Raw genomic sequence first — 6,108 nt, forward strand, 5'->3', positions numbered from 1 at the left:
ACCGAGGCGCAACGAGCAACGCTCCGAGGCGGCGGTGAGGAGAGGAGAGCGACGAGGAAGGCACCCGAGCGAGGGTGAGTCCGACGGCATAAGGGGGATGCGCGGAGGGTGGAGGCGCCACGATGGAGGGCAGCGGAGACGCCTGCGCGTGTTTTCCATCCTCCCTATCAAACTACCGCGCTTTCTGTCCTTCCCGCATCGCAGGTCGCAGAGGAGAAAACCTACCTGCCTGCCTGCCTGCCTGCCTTGCTTGCTTTGCTTGTTTGCCTACCTGGTTGGCCTGCCTTGTAATTACCTGCCTGCTGGCTTTTCCATACGTTTCCCTGAAATTTTCAAGAAATTTAGCATGTCTCGTTATTTATTCTTAACTTGTCTAATTTAGGTGCAGCAATAGCGGCAGCAATAGTTGTAGCTGACAGATGAAAACTTCCTATGTAAGAGCATGTATCCTCATTTATGTATTCTAGTAATTTAATGAACATCAGACGCATTTATAATAAAATTAATAGAACATGTATTGCATGAGCGGGATGCAAATCGTAATCTTCAAAATTATTAAAATTGCTGAGAAAAGAGGTAACAAATTTATAAACAAATTTAGCGACGATCTAAATCTAATTGAATAAAATAGTGAGAAGAAAATTTGTCATATGAATTATCGCTGCCATTAGTAGATATATATATTTTTTAAATTTTATAGAATTTAATACTTAAATTATCTTATTCACTCTCTTTCTCTCTTTCTTAGAATTTTATAATTCTCATTTTCTCATAATCAAGATCGTGATGCCATTATCCTGCAACTCTTGAGGTAGTCTGTTAAGTTGATATTATGTATTCATGTCAGGCAACGTTTACTGCGGGAGTTCCGGTGACGTTATCGTAATTATTGCACGTTCACAATAGATAATTATTGTACATCTAGACAAAGTTACAATAGCAAAATAAATTCTCTACGATCGGTGAACAAGTTTTTTAAGAATTTTATTTTAATTTTCTTAATACAAATACCTAATGCAATGATAAAATACTTGCACACACACAAAAAAGCACGGAATAAAAATTAATTTATCTCAAAGATTTATACAGTATCTAAATAACAGACACACGATCTGGACATAAGAAAGTGATACAGTACGAAATTAAACCGCCTAACATCTTCCAAGTTAATGGCACATCTTTTCTCCGAGAGTAGTACGAGGTATTTGTAGTAGATCCTATTACTTTTATATACTTTTGTACTACTGTTCTTCCGCGCTGCTTTTATATTACTGTGAACCAAGCTCTTTTCTCTGTGAAATTCTAGCATAAATAAACCACTTAAATCATATCCCTCGAAATGCTTCAGTAAGTACTTCCGAATTTAAACTGACAACATCGATAATATATCACTATTAACATAATTGCTTAAACGCTATATTAATGTGATTTGATAACATCGATAACCGATAATTATCAATAATTTTATTTATTTTATCCTCTCTGGAATGTCCTCTCAATTATATAGTTCATGATAAACCCCTAAAACGAGGGCTGCATGAGATTATCGACGAGACAAGCGGAGAGCATGAAGAACAGTGGAATGGATGAGTTTGGTAACGAAATTTGTCCTGCACTTTTCTCCCTCGTGTCTATCCTACAAGCGATAGGGTAGGGTATTAATCTCGATGTTCGACAATTTAGAGCGATCGATGTGTACCATTATCGCGAGGAACATTGCTTCGTGCCGCAGTTGAATGTCAGTGGTCTATCTAAGAGGAAGTCGGTTGGTACGGTCATTGCTCAAGAGATTCCCGACGGAAACGCGCCGTAAATTACGATCACTATAGAGATCTGTGTAAATATCGGCGGAAAGAGTGAAAACCAAAGACGCACGAATGTTCACGGTATCGGCGGAATATAATTTATTTACAAAAAAAAAATACGCAGCATCTCTTGCGATAAAATGTTTTTCTGTAATATATAAGCATCGATACGTTGAGCGTTGTTGAGAAAATAATCACCCGATTGTGATAAAATGGGGGCAATAAGGATATAAATATCACTCAGGAGCGGCGCATATCGAACATTGCAGAATTAGCACGTTAAATCAACGATTTGTGCTCCGTTCAGATTTCTTGAATTACTCACTCAGGAAAATAAAACCACAACTCTTTTCCGTCCGTTGTTGTCTTTTCTGTCCGTCTTTCATCATTTAATGAATTAAATCGTGGCAATAATGCGTAATGTTACGCGTCATTACAAGAGTCATAAATTTTTTGTTTGCGGCGTTTACTCATTCTAATTTATATTTTCGGGATTATGTATCTCTACAATAACGAGATACATTATGTGTGTTTCCATTTATTAACTTTGAAATGGGATTGTTATCAAGCTGTGCATTAAAAGATATAAAATACATATATGACGTAAAATGTTCTTCTTTGCAATATCGCAGTCAGTTTGTTATGATATACGCATTTATATAATATGCAGCTGCAGTAACAATGCGTATGTCGCAGAGATTACAAATTTAATTAATTAAACGAGTGCGAAAATATTATGCAAGTTTGTAAACATGCATACGTGATATTAATGCATAGACCGTGTGTGGCCGTACATATAATGCATTCCATTAACTGCCACAGACAACTGATCCGCGCGTGGTCAAAGGAACGTTGTAACGCACTCCGCTATTCGAAATCGAATTACATCATAACCATTAGCGAGTGAAACTGCATTTTTGGCAGCGCATCGAAACGCCTCGAATGCGAAAATGCGATTTGTGGAATGTGTTTTCCATTTACCCGGATTATCTCCATTCGCTAGATGAAAGAAATTTAACTATAGTCTCACGGTTTCCCTTTTTCAGCGTAGAATTTTTTGTTTTTTTTCCATTCTTTTTTTCTCTTACCTTCTCCCTCCCCCGCCGCCCCTTTCTCTCTTTTTCTCTCTGCCTGGTAAATTTATTCATCGTAAAGACTACATTTTTACTTGCTGAGTTTGCGCTTACGATATCGCACCGATCTCATATTCCCTTCTTGCATATAATTTTAGAATAATTTACATGTATCTCGCGCATATAACTACGAGAGGTCTTCATTCATTTAAAACTAAAACGTGCCCTTTTTCGAAAACAATCTGTAACATTTAGGAGATAAGGTAATATTTACATAATTCCACTTCTTTAAGTGTAAAATATAACTTATATGATTCTCTTAATGCATGATAATGTAAACTTAAAAAAATTTGCAATTTATTTACAAAATAGATTATATATTTTTTCGTTCAATGCTGTTATTTTATTAACAATTTACGTAGCAGTAAGGACTTAATTTTTTATTTAAACTCACGAATATACCTGTGTATTATTAAAACATAATGCGATCATGATTCGTTAAAATTTTGCACTTTCTTTTGATCATAGTGAGTTAAAGTTTATTCTGAGACAGTTGAAATTCATCGTATAGCCGAGTTAGTAATACTTATTCAAGCTTACTGATCATTTCGTATTTTTTCTTTTAGAGAGAAAGAAGATTTATCCCATTTTGTTTGAAAACTTATAGCGTATTCTCTTCTTTTAATTATATGGTTTATTGCCTCAATATACGTATAAAAAGTTTCAGACAATAATAGGGATCAAGTGCTCGATTGTATGGTAAGTATTTTCACATACATACATACGCATATTATACATATATGTATGTATAGTTCTTGACAGTTCCTGGCGAGATGCCAAAGCTTTGCATCATAATACAATTAAGTCTTTATAACGCTGCTGCTCTCATGACCGGAATGCATATTAGAGAAGATAAATAAGAGGAATTAACGAGCAGATTTGTAAACAAATTAATTAATGTTTGCTGGTAACATTCGCTATGTTTAAAGAAAAAGGAAGTGTAAGTGAGTTAGTAGCAAAAGCTCACATAAGCGCAGACATTACCCTAAGGAGAGACTCATAAAACTTGGTGATCAATAACTGTCTGGTGATCAATAACTTACACGAGCGGTGATGGTGAGATTATCAAGACGCATCGTTACTGCGACGATGGAGGTGCGACTTTTTATTAGCAGCTTGGATTCATACTTGTTACATCAAGATTTTTCTTAGTAAAAGAAAGAAAAACAGAAATATTTTGTGAAAATATAATGTAAAATTGCAGAATAAAAAATAATTAATTAATTTAATATAAAGTTGCTGAATAATGCAACACTGGATTATATATTACAGTTTATGTGTAGAAAAATGCGAGCCATTTGTTGAAAAACTAGCCGGCGTCAATATCAATCACCAGCTATATAGCCATGATACAAATTGCTATGACCTCGCTGACAAGTGAGTTCGTGGAAGAAATACTCCGTGTAATAGTTTCCCGTATATTTTCTACCTTTTCAGAATTTCATGGAGCAGCTTTCCGGAAAATAGCCGGAGTATTTTGTATTCTTGTCGCGTTGGGGCTGGTTACTGCTGCATATCGAAGAAAAAGGTCTGATACGCGGTGGCCCCGGCCAAGATTCCGTGCAAATGCGAATGATACTTTCGCGAAAGCGTAAATCGATTGTCCCTCCCGCTTATCTACAATTCTTGTGCACCGCAATTGCAATAATTACGGTAGGATAAACATTACGCCGTTTAAAAAATTTAATAAGTATACTGTATTTTACAAAATTGTCTATTCTTATCATCTTCCTTTTTTATTACTGAATTTCCATACGACTGGAGGGGACTTAGATATTGATGATACTCATATTCATATCTTTATTAGAGTATAAGTCTCCATATTTCACACGTTGAAGCTGCTACAAAACTCCTTGGTTGTACGCATTCTCGGAGATTTTATAGCTCGATAGGAACGAAACAAAGCGATTCTCGCTCCCTTTTATTTCTTCTTTTCCAGCTTACTCCACGCGCGTGCATCTGATAGCTTTTCTCAAGGCATGATATACTATTTTCTAGAATTGTTTTCGCACACACGCACACACATACACATGCTTATTCCTAGCAACATGAATCAACGTGTAAAACACATATCTTTTATGTTCTTTCTTTAGATTATAGTTGCGCAGAACTTATATATTGCACTCCTAAATAAAATCCTGTCATATATATTTTATCGGATTATTTAAATGTAAAAACTTTACTTTTATTACTATACGTTAGAAGTTGCGAAAAAAATCATACATTTCCATGTGCGAAATATTTTCTTTGTAAATTTACGTTTACCGTTTTCCAAATGTCGATCTGTTTACCAAAATTTTGCAAGAGCGTGTATTCTCTTCGCGTCACTTTCAGGCAGGAAATATTTCTTCGTACCGATATTTGAATTGAACGGGACGCATTGATTAAACGCACACAGATGCAATGGCAAATATCTAGACATAGGGAGCTTTACCTTTCGATGGTTTTATTTATCTTTGTCAGGTGCTGTAACTAGACGAAGCTTACATGTCGTATGAATACACGTGGTATATAAATATACGAATTTCTCTTGAAATTCTAGTTTTGCACGATAGAAACGAGGTCACTTTATCGAAAATTTCAAGATCGCCTTCAATCGATGTATCTATACCGTTGACTTGCGCGCGCCGCGCGCAAGTGATCTAACTTTAATTGGAGTGATGTTAATGGATATACGGTACGTTTCGTACGGCAGTCCGTGAATCGTGCGATTCACGAGCGCAAAAATCGCATAAGTCGGCATTAATCTTCGCCCTCCGGCAAGATCATGGAAAAGAGGGAAATTGATGGTTTGCGCGGGGATGCCCTGCGAGGCAACGCCGCGCTCTCTTCGCCCGAAGTGCCGTTTCATTATAAAAATCGACAAGGGACAGGGTGGAATCTGCCATCGTCGACCTCCAGCAGGATGTCGACGATATAAAATCGATAATGCAGGTCATCGGGAGGCATCCGGTGACGTCAGTCAGCTTCTGTGTTATGGGCACCATTAGCACGAGCTCCCCGGCTCTGGTACACGCATTTCTCGATCTCCCTCGGCAGAGGGGAAGGCCCCGATCATCGATATTCGACACGTGACGGTATTTTTAATTAAGTCCAGAGTGCTATTTATCATCGCCGAGGTCGACCGAAGGATCTACGTGAAAGTCATTGATTAACTGCTTTCGGATATG

The sequence above is a fragment of the Temnothorax longispinosus genome, chromosome 6 (genome assembly GCF_030848805.1).
Source record: "Temnothorax longispinosus isolate EJ_2023e chromosome 6, Tlon_JGU_v1, whole genome shotgun sequence".
Lineage (NCBI taxonomy): Eukaryota > Metazoa > Arthropoda > Insecta > Hymenoptera > Formicidae > Temnothorax > Temnothorax longispinosus.